This window comes from Balearica regulorum, chromosome 25 (genome assembly GCF_011004875.1).
Source record: "Balearica regulorum gibbericeps isolate bBalReg1 chromosome 25, bBalReg1.pri, whole genome shotgun sequence".
Classification (NCBI taxonomy): domain Eukaryota; kingdom Metazoa; phylum Chordata; class Aves; order Gruiformes; family Gruidae; genus Balearica; species Balearica regulorum.
The window spans coordinates 2,418,568-2,435,068 of NC_046208.1; the positions used below are offsets into that span (position 1 = coordinate 2,418,568).

Consider the following 16,501-nt stretch of genomic DNA (forward strand, 5'->3'; position numbering starts at 1 on the left):
ATTTGGGGATGGTTTTAGATCGTCTGAGATCCCTGATGAGATTCAGGCATCTTGCTGGTGGGGAAAATGCAGGGTTCTCCTCCGCTAAGTCAGAGTCAAGGCTACGGAGACACTCCAGTAATTTCAGTCATTTCAGCCTTCCATTTATCACAAATTTAATGGATAAAAGGTGGAAGCTGACAAACATCAGAAATCTGGGGGAGGGGGGGGGGTGTCGTTGATATGACGATGTAGCCCACGTACCCCCGTACGATGCCGTTACCCCATCCCTGCGTGGCCTCGATGACTTCTCATCGTTTGTTCCTTTTCCAGCCCAGCATTTCTCACTGCGCAGTCCTGCTGCAGTCATAGCTAAGAAATGTAATCAATGACTTGATTTCAATGCTATAGGCGTTCCCTATAGAAATCCCCTGCTCAGCCAATTAGTAGGACTGAATTTCATATTACTTAACATCTATACTCCTAGAAGGCAGGAGATTCCTGCATCTCCATCTATATCTGCTAGGATTATTGCTTAAAGGTGGCTTAGCTACTAAGCCGCTGCTGCAAAAGCTCCATTAACTTCTTTACTTGTTGTACGTGTGAGCTGGAAGGATTTCAGTACCGCAGGTCGAATAAAGAAACCTGACACCCGTTCGTCGAGCAATTAAACTTTGTAAAGTAAACTATGTGTATTTCATTAAGGAAATGGATCCATCAGCACTGGGAATACCTTTTATGAATATTTCCTTGTAATGGAAAAGTGAGCATGTTGACAGGATGAATTATTAGACGTATTTACAAACAGCTGTTAAAAAGCCTATGTGTATGTCCCAGCTGTATTTTTTTTTTTTGCTTTTTATGCAGGGTTTATAGCAGTTATATTTGAAAAGCCAGCTTGATTCGCTTTCTTGCAAAGAGAGGTAAGCTTGATTAATTTATTCGTACTCCACAAGACTGCAGTCACAACTGGGGGAGCAGTCTGTCTGTCTGCAGTTTATTCGTGGAATAAACCCAAGGGCAGACAACCAGCACAGAGCCTGCACGGTGTTTAATTACAGCTGTTGTGTACATCTGATACTAGAATCAGTATCTTTGAGTCTTTCCCCAATCCTGCCGATTTCTCGTGGAATTCTTCTCCTTGGCTGTGGACTGTATGAGAAGGGAACCGAGGTCGTTAGTGGGAGTCTGACACCGGGGGAGAGGGTCTGGATCTCGGTGACACTGTAAAGGGTCTGGCACGGTTCACTGGCTGATACTCCAGGTTTGCAGGGACAGATAGGAAAGAAGGATTAAGACCAAGATATTGCCACTTGAGGTATTGTGAATGCTTCTTCTAAATATGTCAGCTTGGAAGTTACAGAAATGCGAATCCCATGGCATTAGATAGATTACAAGAGCAGAATATGCAATGAGATGATTGCCAAGATGTTCAGATTTTTCTCCTGTCTGCATCCCCTCCTGCTGTCACTTCCCCACCTCAATCTTTTGCTTCTCTGTCAACGAAATACATACAGCAGCTCTCGGCTGGAGAAGTACAGCCAGGACCTCGTACTGCACCTAAAGCGCTTTGGGACCGTGGTGTACATGGTATTGCAGCAGTGAAAGCTTGACCTGAAAATAGCTGTGTCTGCTTCCCGCAGTGAGATTCCCCTGCATCCCCAGCCAGCCTCTAGCAGAGCCTCTTTTTTCTCTTTGACTAGACGCCATGTGGAAAGTTCCTTGTGTTGTTTCCATCTGACTGCAGCAGCATCTGCTGCTGCTGATAAAGCTGCTAGAAGAATTGGGAAAGGATCAGCCTCAGCCTGTGTGCTGCCTCCTCGATGCCCGTCCGGTGGGTCCTGGCTAGTGGCAATGCTCCGGGGCAATCGTCACCCACCTCGGCGTACCTCAACCTCTCCGCTTAGACCCTAGTTGCAACGCGCTCAGCCACGTGCTCAGGTCCATCTCTATTTACCAGGGCAGTGTAGCATCTGCAGGACGTAACAGAATGCCTGTGCCTAAATAAGCGCACGCTTTAATGTGTTTTCTCTTTGGGGATCCACCGCTGCGTCAGGGTTTCCCCGCCGTCCGTTTAAATCTCTCCTGGCGATTTTCATCTTCTCCGCTCCAGAGCCAGTTTCTCCAAGGAAGAGACTGTGGAGCTGGCAGTTGGTGGAGAAGTGGAGCACTTGGGGCTTTAGAGCTGTGGAGAACCGCTTGGAACGAGGTTAATGTTTGAATGATGTATTTTCCGAGGTCGGTTTTCATATTTTCTGAATCTGGGTCTCCAATTTCCTTCCCCTGGCTCCAGCAGTTATCTGTTTGCCATGTAGGATTGCAGGAAGAATATTGTTCCTGTAGCACAAGAGATGGTAATGTAATACAAATAGTGCAAATTCTCCGTATTTATATCCATAGTTTTTACAAATTTATTTAAGCAAATAGGCCTAGTCTGAAGCCAGCCCTGTTTTCATGTGTCGTGATTCCCTCGGAGTATTTTGGGTCTCTTTAAGCTCAATCCATGAAAAAGTACAGTATTTTTTAAAGAAGATTTTAAAGTTAATTAAAGAAATGGAAGTATATACTTATAAAGAAGTTAGATTTGGCATAGCATCCCTATATAATACACCTACTTTCAAAGGAGGTCTAGTGGAAGGACACGTTCTCTCTAGAGTACTTAGGCTGATGAGAAACCTATTTGTAAGGAAAATTGACTTTGGAAACGGTTGAGAGCAAGCTGCTGCTTTTTTTTTAAGTCTCTGCCAAGTGATTGATTTGGTCCATAGGTTCATCAGATCATTGCGTCCAATAATATAATTTTGCTTATTTATTTTATATATGATCAATATGATAAATATTAGAGAAACATGGAAGTGCCAGCTAGATTATTTCTGGCTGTAGCAGAGTGGCGAGGGGGCATGCTCCAGCTTACACTATGTGCCTTGTGAAGCAGAAAAGCAATTCAGTCAGACTAAAGGCTACAGATGAGGCTGTATGTTCTCTGCAATAAATGCAAATGATTTGAATTCATTTCACTGGTAAGAGGAGAAGAGAGAAAAATTAAAGCTAAAGATGTTGCAGATCAAGGAATTCAACTTTAAACAGACGCAAAATTAACATAAAAGAAAACATGGCAATAAAAAGAGGGAAAAACCAGATTTCACTAAAATAATCTGTTTTAATGAATAGACCATGATCTATTTCTGAAGTACCTCTCTGTGGTAGTGCTTTTCCCTTTTTTTTTTTCTTTTTTTTTTTTTTAGAGTATGTACAATAGCATTATGGCCTAGCTGCAATCAGTCTGCTGCGAACAGCTTGTATATATTTGGATGTTCACTGGCCCATGAGAGCAAATCGTCCTCCCTTACCGTCAAAGACTTTCTTTTCCAGCTCCTTTATTAGGTAACAAATGGTTCCTGTTTCTTTTGTTCTCCAGTGTTAAGGACATTCAGTTTTTCTGGCTCTGTTTTATTATTTTTGTTTAGATTTGTTAATGACTTATGTATGTTTATTGTTTGCGAGGGCCAGTGTTGTAGTCTCTTCTGCTTTTCACTAAGAAATACCTCGTAATGAAATACAGCCCAGAGCTTATCAATGCAGAATATAGACTCAGCTGGGATTCTTCCATGAAACGTTCACTGCAGCATCTTGGGGTAATTCTTTTAAAGTCTCTTCAACCAAAAGTAAATTCCGTACCGTAACTGCTAAATGGGTACCCAGCATCTCTCACACTTGGTGTCCAACGCCACAGAAGAAATAAATGATAAAATAATCAAGTCTTATTTAAATTTATTTTTCGTATTTAAATTTAGTTTGAATTACTTCTAGGCTAAGGAGTTCTGCAAAGGAGTTCTGTTCTTCTCTGAATCCTGCAAGACGAGAGAGGGAAGGGTCATACCCTCATGGAGAACCTGCTGGTGCCACCTGCAAGGGGGGGCCAGGGCTCCTGGATGGCCAAACACAAGGTGAGGGCTCTGCTCCTGTGGGAATTACCCCATCAGACAGAGAAGAGGGCTCTAAAGCTTGGGTTTGGAGTCAGCATGAATAACTTGAAATGATTCAAGCCCTGGAAATGCCATGGGAGGTGGAGCCTGAGGCTGCTGCGGCAGCAGCGGTGCTGAGGAATTCGGAGATGATGTTCAGACATTGGCAAAGCCGCGTATCTGGTTTCCCCCTGTCCCTTTTCCCCCCTCTCTCTGAGTTAAACCTCTGGCCAAGGCAACATCAGAAATCAGGGAATAGAAAAATACGAGCATTCATAATTAGAAACAGTCTTTTCCTTTTGTCTGGGCTGGATATACTTAACTGGTCCAATTCCACTGCCAATACATATTTGCCAGGGAAAAGTTTTTCTTTTAAACCTTCCACTTATCCAACTAAAGAGAGAGGAGCTGGAAGCAGGTCTTGGCACAGCCGTGGAGTTGGGAAAAATAATACACTGTCTTCTTTTTTTTGACCTAGTCCGTTCCTATCGTTTTGAACTTGTGAGCTGCTTTGCTTAAATAGATGGCCGGCAGGTGCCCAGCTTGCGAACCGCCCGGTATTGTTTCTGGTGTCGGTCGTGGCGTAAGAGTAACATGAGGGCTTGGACAGGCTTTTTAGTCTTTTTTTTATTCCCCAGTACTTCGTGACAGATCCCAGTCAGTAAGGGCGCGCTGCCCGCCGGGGAGGTGCCATCGCCACCACCTTGAGTGGCCGTTTGGGAGAAAAAAAAAAGGTGCTTTTGGTCCTTCTCTAGCGAGAAGGAAACTGCTTAAAACCAGACCAGCTTGCTAAGGCGACACCAGCTGAGCAGAGACCGCTGGAAGAGCTCTCAGGGCTCTCGCTGGAGGAATCCCGATGTTTTCTCCCGATCTTGGCGGAAGCTGAAGCGCACTTCCTTGGTTTGTGGTTGTAGGTTTGATCCCGGCGTGAGCTAGGAGTGTCCACACTGTGGGTTCATCCACTTCTCCCAGAGCTCAGCGCTTGGGCTCAGCATCTGAACCGCTTCATCCAGACCCTACCGAGGGCAGTAGGCGGCCGTCTGCAGAGCTGCCATCGCGGCCAGCTCCCGTTAATTAAGGCGATGCAAATGGGCTGCAGGAGAGAAGGTGCCAGTGGCAGTAAAAGGAGCTCATGAAAGGGAGCACAGACAAGGAAGGGAGAAATTATTCACATAGCCCTAAAGTTTACTTCTAAGAGGTCTTTCTTTTTTTTTCAATTTCATATATTTTCCTTGATCATTTGAGAGAAAAGATCTGTCCATAGACAGATCTCCAAAGAGATTATTATTTTTTTTCAGCATTGCTATTGCTTTAATCCGTGGTCTCTTCAGACAGGGAATGTTTAATTGGTGCACTGGTGAAATAAAATGTTTAAATAGATTGAATGGCAGACTTTTTCCCTCTGTTGTGACATTAATCCCCCAATATTCCTGGGCCCCTTGCTGGGTATTGAGGCAAAGAAAGGAACCAGAGGAGGTCCCTCTCTATACATCTGCCCGTGATGTGAAAACTCCCTGGTTACACTTATCATACATGATCCAATACATCAATTAAACCGAAGACCTTTCTGCAGTAATCACTCACACACATGAAATAAGTCATTCCGTATGATACATCTTTTCTGACTCAGGGCAGACTCCTCTGCAGAGGAGACGTGATGGGGAGGAGAGGGGAGCCCCGGTTCACGCTTGGCACTTGGCCAGCCTGGTGTCCAGCAGAACATCCCTCCCCGGATGAGGAAACCTCGTTGTCCTCACACAGCCCTGCCCGATGCACATACACACGCGTGCGCCCGGAGAGCTAGAAGGAGATTCTGGAGAAGCAGATTAGATGGAAAGGTGTCCTGCTTTAAATTAAAAGGTTGGTGCACCTGAAGTCTTCCTTTTTATTGTTTGGTTTTTTTTTTTCCTTTGGCAGTCTGTATTCTTCATGATTGTATCAAGATTGATAATAGAAATGTTTAAAATCAACCAGTACCTGTTCTGCCTTTCTCTGGCTTCAGCTGAACTCTCTGAAGGAGTTTCTATAAACTTCGGAGTTTGCATTTGACTGTGAACATCTCCCTCCCATCCCTTTCCTGAAAAAACCTCCTAAGAAATACTGAAAAGAGTATGAAACGATAAAGCAGACTTCAGGTTCCGCATTCTTCGGTCACTTACAAAATGCTTTGCCGAATTCGCAGCAGCAAATTAACACTCACAGACCCACAAATCAAAGGATTCGCAGCTCCACCCCCCTCCCACCCATTATGCAGGGAAAAAATCTCAGGCTCCTCAGACAAGAGGGGGAAAAAAGAGATGAAATTAGGGTTTAAAATAATTTAGTTTGCCATTTCATTTAGTTTTGCTTTGTCACTAACACACACTGCCTACAGAAAAATTAAAAGGATTATTGTAGAATAAAAGGCAGAGCCACAGCGTGTTTGACAATACGCTCCATATTTTATGTTCATTAGGACAGGGAGCCTGAAATACTCATTTCTTTATGATGAAGGAACTAAAGATTTCCAATGAACATGCTGCAATGAGCGTGCTGAGGAGATTTATTGCTAAAGCAGCTTGTTAATCACAGCGACCACCTTTCAGGCTTCACAACGCGAGTAACCGAGTTGTATAGATGCTTCTCCCCCAAGACACCCCTTTGGTGTACTGCAGAAATGGGAACCCTGCAGACACGCTTCAGCAGGTCCTGAGGGAACTCAGATGCAGGTATTTAGAGCAGAGATTTTGGAAAACCACAATTACAGCTTGCTGTTGAAAGCCTTGGATACCCATCTCTTAAACACCGGACGTTTGTGTCGCGATGGACCCTGCTGCAATTTTTTTTCCCAACCGTGGGTGCTAGGAATGTCGAAAGCTGCCCAGAGGGCTCAGCAGCTACAGGGAGGTGGTGGGAAATGGGACCATGCTGGTCACCAGCATCCTGGAGTAACGGTGGGTAATGCGCCTTGGCCTGTGTGTGTCTGGATTTCAGAGCAATTAAAACTTTTTCCCCTATTACTAGAACAAACACAGACTGGATATCTTCGAAGGCCGCCTCAAGCACAGTGGGCTTGTTTGTAACTGTGTTATTAATAAATAATTAATAATGTAGACAAACCAATGACAGGAAAACCCACGGTCGCTCTTGCTGCATCTGCTTCAGCCAGTGAAGACAACCAGGCAGGGCTGGTGCTGGTGCGCAGCTCAGGCGTAACCCCACGCGCAGGGAAACGTCCCTTCCTCGCTGGAGAACCTACCTCCGATCGATGGCGAAGCAGGCACGCTCATGTCAACAGGATTTGGCCCTTAGGAAATCATTAAGCTGTAAATTCTCAACATGACAGGCCAGAGTAGCACTGGTCTTCTGTTTGATGTCAAAGGCTGTGCAGAGACTCCTTCGTTAGGGGGTCGATAATTGACTCAATGGGCTGTAATCGCTCACCCCGCACAGTCGTGGTACGGAGGTGTAGCCCGGCCCCGCGCAGCCCCCACGAAGCTCCAGCAAAGCAGCTCCCGGCCTCCAGCGTTGCTTCGGCAGCTGGAGGGGCTGCTCTGGGGGCCACAGCTGGATCGTGGGTCAGCAGCTGGGATGGGTAACATTTCCAAAAGTGATGGATGGATGCCCAGTCCCACAGCTCATCTCTGGTGCAGGAACCCTGCTCCAGGTTCCTGGGTACCCACTGGTCCTGGCGCCTGTCCTGATGCCTCTGTCCAGCTCCGCGGGATGGCCGTGGGCTCGCAAAACTCTTTGATGATGCATTTGAAAACAGTTCTTTCAGAGTCAGACCAGAGTGCCGCGAAGAGCCGACAGTATCTTCAGATGACCTTTTTTTGGAGTGTTTTGCTTAGCATATGACCAAGATGGAAAACCTCTCCCTGGTCCTGGCAGTGCATTTGAAGGGAGATGTGCAGCCCCAGCAGTCTGCAAGACAAGGATGCAGCAGAGTATTTATTTAATACAAGAAGTGAGAGCTGCATGGTGTGTAGACCTTGGCTGGTGAGACTCCGGAGTCAAAGGGTGGGCTATGAAAAGGTGATCCCAGTTTACCTCAGGGTAGGGGCCAACAACATCACCGACGTTTTCATGTTGTGTTTTTTTAAAATCGCAAACTAGTAGTAGTATCTTTGCGGGGTTACTTTTGTGCTCTTCCCCGTATGATCCCCTTTATTTCAGCTGAGGCAATTCTTAGCTGTAGGAAGACGATTAAAAATGGCATATTGTCTGCACCTTGAATTTCTGACACAACCTCGGCACAGACGTTGTCGGCAATTGTGTTTTTGACAGTAACAAGACACTCTGTAACTCAGGATTCGGAGACTTTCTGTTCTCCTGCCCTTGCACTTAATGAAAACAGAGTTTGTTTTAGAACGAAAAGAAACCTTTCTGAGTTAATTTCAGCTCAGTTCAAGCCAGGGGATACAGAGGCAGGAACCGAAGCTCACATTTATGAGAAAAATCTGAGGAAGGGAAAGGATAAGGTGTATTAGGAAAAGAAAAATCCTTTTCATTTTCCAAGAAGGTATTATGAACAGTAGAGAGGAAAAAAAAATTACTTGACAAGGTTCTTCTAAAGAGGAAGAATAGCGTAAAGTGCTGGTTAAATTCCCATTGATCTTTCACTCAGCTTCCCATATACATGTGGGTTTGACTATTTGATATTTCCTTTCACTGTCATAGGTAATAACTGAGTGGAAACAATCATTTCTAAATAACTGCCTATGATTCTTCTATTGCAGTGATTAGTGCTGAATAATTATTAGCTCTGCTGAATATTGCATGGATAGATATGATGCAAGTAACTAGAAGCTGTCAGCCTCTGGCATCTGCGCTATCGACTGATGCTCCGCCGGTGAGCAGCCGGGCGTCCCGTTCCTATAGATGGTACTTATAGATGGTGCTCTTCCCCCCGCACAGCTTCAGCAGCTGCTCTAAGTCAGTCCTGGCTGTGGATCAGAGGCCTGGACTCTGCTTTCCTGAACACAGTGGCTTGTCCTAAATGGACGCAGGGAAGAAAAAAAGAAATACATTTTCCTGCTTTAGAAATTAGGGAAGAGCAGAATCTAGTTTATTACCCTGGGAATGGCAAATGCAGAGCGAATACTGACTTCAGGTCCTGCTGCATCTGCGGGCACGGAGAAGCGCCAGAGGCAATGTATAAAGCCACGTTATCCAGGACTTTTAGAGAATATGAAGAGCCGGGTGCTGGAAGGATTGAAAGGCTCGTCGCTTCACACAGCTCAGACAGATTCATGACCCCTGCGGTCTGAAGCAAGGGAGTTTATCAAAGATGAGGACAGAGAGAAATTGTGAATACACAGGCTAGAAACAGAGACCGATCTTTCACTGATGCCTTGCTTCACCAGCTGCTTAAAGACTGCTTTGTCATCTGCGGTCCAAATCCTGCCCCGCTGAGAAGGGGTGCTCGGCGCAGCTCCCTGTGTGGGAGGAAACGAGGATGCGAAGTTATGCGCCAAGAGTTTAAAGATGGCTTTATAGCTGATCTTCCCAGCTTGGGCAGCGGTTGTTGAGCTCCCGGTTTCCTTCGTGGCACGGCTCCGAGGGGCTAAGGGGCTCCGCGCCCACACCGGCGCTGCCTGCGCTTTCTTCGGCACAGCCGTGGGTGCGTGTGTCGGTGACGTGGCGTGCCTGGCAGCGTGGTCCGAGGGCCTTTTCTGCCCCCCAGCGCCAGGTGCTCAGATGCATTCGGCAGTGGGAAGTGTCAGGCGTGGACCTGTATTTGCACTCCTGGCTATTTACTTTGTGTCTCGTGTGGTGATACTGTGAGTGTGCGTAAATATGCCCGTGCGCAGAGGTTGCGTGGAGTTTTGTGGACGTAGGATTGTACGCTTACATGTATGTGCATCTCTATACATTTGTCACCATATGTATTTGAATGAATTAGAGGCAGGTCCTTTCTTCTGTTACAGCTCTAGACTTTGATTCCAAGACTTATGCCTATCACCCTTTTCGGGAAAAGGTGAATGCAAATACCCACAGAAGATTTCTCCAGCAGTTGTTTCAGCACAGAGTTTGCTAATATTTAAAGCACACAGACAACTCATTAGCCCAGCAGCACATCCATCACCTGAGCAAACCCAGGTGAATCTCCACCTGTTGTTTGGGTTTGATTTTTTTCTCCCCACATGCTGGAACAGCCCTTTGCTCACATGTCCTGTGCAGGAGCTGCTCTGCAAGTCTCGGGGCTGCTCCCCAGCTGAGCAATCCTGTAATTAGCTTGAGACAGACTCTCCATACAGGAACATAATTGACCATCAATAAATAATAAACAGAAGACAGGATGCAAGACAGTCCTGCAAAGAGGAGAGAAATGGTTGTTGAGGCACTCTGACCTGCCTTGTATGGCTTTCTGCAAAAGGAGAAATTGTATTAGTGGGATGCGCATTTAACCAAGGATGGTATTTGTAATAGGATTTAGTACCATTCGCTGTGAATGCATGACACAGTAACGTATTAGGGACAGAACAGCGAAAGAGAAAAGCTCGCTAAAGAACCAATGCTGCCATCCACTGAGTGCCTTCTGTTTCCTCTCCTGAGCTGCAACCGATGTATCTTTCCAGGATGTCAAACCCCCCTGCTCTAGAGCTTCCAGCGACACCAAGGGGACCCTTTACGTGGGCGTGGGGCTGGGCTCCTCGCTGTGCTGTGCGGGGAGTGTCCGTGCTCCACTGGAGCTATATCGGCACTATCGGAAGGGAAGTCCTTTTCTGCAGGATGGTAAATGTGATGGGGAGAAACACAGGCAAGCTAACCTGTCATTTTCTCCCTGGAGAGGGGACAGTACAGACTCTGGTTTACAGCCCTCCTGGGGTGGGGAAAAGCACAGGATCCGGAGCTGCACAGCGGGATGGAAAGGCATTCCCTGCCGGACCCCCGCGCGAGAGGCTCCTGAACTCTGTACACGGGGCAAACAGCAAGACTAATGGCAATTGTGTCTTTTCCCCCCCCAAAACCGCTCTTGCAGGGTCCTGCTAACCTGCGTCAGGCGTGTCCCTCCATGAGATGAACCTGGGGAAGATGCAGCGAGGCCACTTCGTAGCCGTGCTAATAGCAGTGGAGGTGAGAGGGGCTGGAGGGGAACTGCCCTATGTGCGGCTTTTCAAAAGCAGATCGGGTTGGTTTAGTCACTTAGGTTCATTGTGGAAGAGGTCCAGGGTGATGGCTATAACTTTCTCTCTTAAATGTTCCGATATGTGATAAATAACTTTTTAAAAAATTCTTGATGACAAGAAGTGGAAAACAGCAATCAATCATGTTCTTGATTCCCTCCACCAGTTGCACTCCTCAAAATTGCTCTCATGCTGCTTTGCTGGGGCAGGCTTAGCTGGACCGTGGTGTTTCTGGGTTTTTGGGGCAGTGTGGCCATGCTGTCCTGGGGCCGGCTTTGCCTCTCTGTTTGTGGGGCTTCCTCTTGGGCCAGTGCAGGTAACCAGCGTAGCTCAGGGGTAGTTGAAGATGCTCCTTGCTTTGGGTACCCTACAGCTTTTCAAGCACTTGTGCTAGGCCAGCAGGAGAGGCCAGGTGGTGGCTCCGTGGTGAGCCATGGTGAGCCACTCGATCCCAAGGAGGGATCCCCTGGTTCCCATCGGGGGGTTTTGCAGGGCTCCCAGTCCCAGCTGGCTGGCCATGGGCTGCCGTGGTTGGCCTCTGCCAGCTTTTGGCAGGCCAGGAGGCGTGAAGGTCAGCATCTTCAGGGGCTCTGCAGCACACATACAGCTTTTGCTCTGCTGGGAGTGACGTGGCTATGGCAGAAAACTGACTTGTCAACTGCATTTCATAGATGGGGAAACTGAGGAATGGAGAGCTGAAGTATCACTCTCCCCACCAGAACTGGAGCAAGGGGTGTACAGGGGGTCAGAGCTGGGAACAGAAACCAGCAGGCACCATTCCCCTCCCTCCCAGCGCTGGTGGGAGGCTGTTACCCAAGCAATGGGGGACAGCTGGGGGCACAGGTGACAAAGCCTTTAGCTCCATCACCGCTTGGCCCCAGCTCAGGTGTGCGGGTGCCCAGGGATGCTCAGCCTTTCGAGGTGACACCGCTCCACTCCCGGTTTCGCTTTCGGGCTTTGTTTCAGCGCCGTGCGGCTTCCCCGAGCAGCTCCTCTCGGCGGGGGATGGATGGACGGACGGACGGACGGACGGCGGGGGGAGGGAGCGCAGGTGAAGCGGCGGGGGAGGTGGGGGGACGGACGGCGCTTCCCCGCCCCGCTATTTCTGCGAGCGGGCGGGCTGAGCCCCGCTCCCCGGCGCTGAGGCTGGGGAAGGGTTAATCGCGGGGAGCGGGGGCGGCGCGGGGGCGGGCGGCGGCGGGCGGGGAGCGCGCCCGGGCTCGGCGGGGAGCGGGGAGCGCGCCCGGGCTCGGCGGCGGGCGGATGCCGGGGCGGCGCGGGGGGAGGGCGGAGGGGAGCCGGGGCTCGCCGCCGTAGTCGGGCAGGAGCTGCGGAGGCATGAGAGGCTGGCGGAGCTGAGCAGAGCCGAGTCGAGCCGCGCCGGGGGAGGCTGAGGGGCTGCGGGAAGGCGGAGGAGTAGCGGGCGCCCGGCCCTGGATTTCCATGGTGTCGGGAGCCGTGTGGATTATCCCGTCGTGAGCCGGGGAGCCGGCACTCCGAGGAGGCGGACGGCACCGGAGCTGCGAGGTCTGGTGAGTGGCCGAGGCTGGCGAGGGGCTTCTGCCCTCGGGCGTCCCCGGGGGTGCGGGGTATCGTCGGCGTTGGGGCTCCCTCGGGCATCCCCCCGCCGCCGCCGCCGCGGTCCTGCCGGTGGGCGGCCGGGAAGGTGCGGGGAGGAGGTTTGGGCTCGTCCCCCGGTGCCGACCGCGGCCCCGTTCCCGTGGCCGCCTAACGCGGGTGGCACCGAGGGCTGCAGACCGCGGGGCGGTGCTCGGCGGTACCGGCCCTACCGCGGCGCGCCGGTACCCGGCCGTGCCCGGGGAAGCGGCGGCTGCGCCCGGGAGCGGCATCCGGAGGTGCTGCCCAGCGCTGCTTGCGGAGGGGCGTAAAGAAATCCCGCCGAACTGCCCTGTTCCTGGTCATCATCTGCCTCCCCGCTCTGGTTTACGTGCATGTAGGCGTTGTACATAGATGTATTTTCTCGTTAATTCTCTTGTCGTTTGTTACCGCTCCGTCACGGTCTGGAGCGGTCAATGCGTCAGAATAAACTCCTTTCCATACAAAGTTACTGTTGGCAAGGAGGGACTTTTTTCAAAATAGCCCTGAATCTTGGAACAAATCCCCATTAAAACTTTCCTAAACCCTTGCAGGCTCCTTTTTTGAAAGGCAGTGAGGGGAGGGAAGGCAAATGCATGTGTGCTCCCTTCGGGGAAATCCGAACTTCTGTGTGGTGGTCCAAGTCTTCTCCAGCCCCGCAGCCGCTGGGATGGCGTGTTGATCACGACAGAGGCTGCTCTGTGCGAGCACTGGCGATGCCACGCTGTCTTCTCTTGTCGTGACCTCCGTTTAACCTGGCACGGTCAGGCGTTACAGGCTTTGTCTCCATTCAAGCTATGGCCAATACTTTCACGTTCCTGGAGGTGAAGTGAATGATGTTCAATTAATCCGTGTTCTAAGGGGTATCAGAAAGTCAATAGGTTAATATTAAGTGAGGTGAATAGTAAGTGGTAGAGGAAAAAAAACCTGTACATCTGTGACCTACAGTTCGAGATACTGGCTTGGAGGTGAGAGAATGTGAAGTTAGCAGAGTATCATGATGTAAAAACCTACTGCTGACAGGGTTTCCCTGTTATTTGCTGAGCGCTTGATGCTTTGCTGGTGGCTTGAATGTGTTTAATGGGTCTGAGCTGACTTGGGGAGATGGTCTTGTCTCTCCTTCTCTGTATGGTTTCATTGATACAGTGTCTAAAAGTTAAATGACCTACTTTACAACTGAAAGACAGATGCCTCAGAAGAAATCTGTGCCATCTTCAGAACAGATGTTTAGCTTTTTTCCTTTAACACAGAGGTGTTAGATCCTTTAAAATGCAATATTTTTTTCCTTTATTGCTGTCCTTTTGCCTTTTGTTGTCACTTTGAGGACCCTCAAAGCTTCAATGTGATATTTTGGGGTGGTGCAAGGAAGCAGATAAAACAGCTTTAAGTAACTTGATGTAAGCAATGTGTAACGTGAGTGTACAACTGCTGTTGTAAAATGGCTTATCTAGCAAACCAGTCATCTTTCTCAACTTTTCTAACCATCTCCATGGCGCTTGTTGCAAGAAGATAAAGTAACCCAATTTACTCTTCATTGTCTTTTTAGTGTTGTTTGATGTAATTAATCGTGGAGTTTCCCCCCGGCTTATAACAAGTTTGTGCGGTGGAAACAGGTAACAGATGCTGCATGAGATCTGCACACAATCCACCAATATGATAGAAACAGCTTTTCCCGGTGCTCTTACCACGCTCGGTCTTGCTCCAGCAGAAGGGAGCTTCAGCTGGATGCAAGAGGGAAAATGCAGATCCAGGCTGGCTGTGGGAGCCTGGAGAAGAGGTGACTGCTACTGCCCCGTGCTCTTTAACTCTCTTCAGCAAATTGCATTAGTATGTGACAAATTGGCTTGCAAAGCAGCTAAATGGAAATGACATTTGGAGCAGTTTGCTGAGCAGACCCTGTGGTGTCTCGGGGAAACATGTGATTTGCAGTATCTTCCCGAGATCTCTAATTTAACTATAAGACTTTCCAGAACTTACTTTGGGAACTCCTGTTGCAGCTAAATGTGGGAGTCTGGAGCACATCTGGGAATGATTGCCCAAAACCTAGGGCAGAATCAAGCGCGGACCGTCTCATGCCCTGGGCAGCTTATACGAAGAATTGAGCTAGGAAAGAGAGCAAAGGCTAACGTGCAGAAATTGCACGGGGCACGTGGCAAGAAGGCTTGAGGTGGAAAGCTGTGCTCACTGTTTGGTGTCAATGTGATGCTTTCCTGTGGGAGCTGGGCTGCGTCTCGGAAGTACCTTTGTTCAGCTGAGGTTGTTTTAGTGACTCTCAGAAGAGCGGACCGCACTGTATCGCAACGGGAAAGCGTACACCTGCCTCTCTCATCCCGCTTCTCTGAGCATCTACGCGTCTGTTTGAACGTGGCAGTGATCAAGCTGTTTTAATTGGCCCCTCTGCAGCTTGAACAATAAATATGTAATGGGGGAAGAGTGCCCCCCTCTTCTGCATGGCGTCGAGGCTGTCATTTTTGACGGGGAAGCGTGTGCTCTCTGCTCGCCTCGTCCCTGCACGCTCGGGCGCCGCGCTCGCTCCTGCTCCAGCCCGCCTCTTACAGCGTGTGAAAACTGCGCTCCCCCATCTGTGTTTGGCATCCTTAAAAAGAAGGGGGGGGGGGGGGGGAAAGATGAACCTGAGCGTGCAGTGCTCCTGAGACAGGCCCCTTCACATTTCTAAACACTCTTGATTATTCAGCTAATCTTTATTTCATGGGCCTGTTACAAGAAACACAAACGGGGGAGAAAGTAGAAGGCGGTGACACATTTAAAATACACAAGAAAAGTGCTGGCAGGAATATAATCGTTCTTATTCCAGCGATATGAAATATTTATGGGCCTAAGTTGTGGCAAGATTCTCTGTCCATCCCCCCCGTAACTCTTTCTGAAATGTTTTCCCCAGTAAAACAGCAACTGGGGGGCACCGGCAGTGCTGCCGGCAGAGCCCCGTCCCCCCAGCTGTCCGCACGCAGTGTCCGTCTGTCCGTCCCTGCGGAAGGGAAGGGAGGCGCGCAGCGTGCTGGCCAAGCTGCCCAGCTCGTACGGGGAGCGGAGCATTGTGTTACAGTCTGTTAACTCGAAATAATTCAGAAGCGTCCCCTCGGCGAGCCTGTGAAAAGCCCCCTTTGAGGTGCCCGTGTTTTGTAGGAGCCCGCTGCTCCCTCAGGGCATTCTGCTATTAATTCATTAGATCTGAGGTTTTTTTCTCTCTTCCCCCTTCTTTTCTCCCCTTTTTTTTTTTTCCCCCCCCTTCTCTCTCCCTGGCAACTCAAACAGTGATGAATGGACAAAAATCCCTCAAGGGAAACATTTTTTCACTTAGTTACAAAGATTTCATGGCTAATTAGAGTAAATGTGGTTTTTAGAGTGTTAATCTCTTAACCAGCTTGGCTAGGAGGCCACCGCCACAACAGCAAAGGGGAGGGCAAGGGGGGAACCGAGGGGGGAAAGGTGCTACCAAGTTCTTCCCGGAGCCACGAATGCCGCTGGCTGGATCTGATGCATCTTTATCCCCAAGAGCATCCTGTGCGTTACCTCCTTAGCTCTGCTAATTGGGTGCCCACCCTCCCTCCCGGGGCACGGCGCGGGGCGAGGGCACGGCTTGGCTGTGCGAGACTTGAAGGCGTTTTGGTCTGCGGAGGCCACGAGCTCTTTGTCTGCAAAAGTGGTGCAGAGGGAGCCTCCGGGATGAAAAGCAAAGCGGGAACAAAAGCAGAATTGAGGGCAGCGTGCTGTCCTTAGGCGGCAGAGGCGGCTGCCCGGGGCTTGTGTTCAGATTCTTTCTCTGCAGTGAAAATATATGTATTTGCTGTGTGGGTTAGTGCTGGCGAGGGAGATGGGCTGCGAGCGTGCCCG

At 49.4% G+C, this 16,501-nt stretch overlaps 1 protein-coding gene and 1 long non-coding RNA gene across 3 annotated transcripts in view; both read left to right on the forward strand.

Moving 5' to 3' along the window:
* Positions 1-3,090: 3,090 nt before the first annotated feature.
* Positions 3,091-5,765, forward strand: LOC142605158 (uncharacterized). Its single transcript, XR_012838890.1, has 3 exons — positions 3,091-3,363; positions 3,790-3,926; positions 5,575-5,765. It is a non-coding gene; the product is annotated as an uncharacterized LOC142605158 (long non-coding RNA).
* Positions 5,766-12,331: 6,566 nt separating this feature from the next.
* PLXNA2 (plexin A2) overlaps positions 12,332-16,501 on the forward strand; it is a 171,553-nt gene continuing 167,383 nt past the window's right edge. Inside the window, exon 1 of one of the 2 annotated variants that reach the window (XM_075775789.1) lies at positions 12,332-12,585. The gene's annotated coding sequence lies outside the window, so the exon portion shown is untranslated. The remainder of the gene's footprint in view (positions 12,586-16,501) is intronic. The other variant, XM_075775791.1, reaches the window with a different exon arrangement.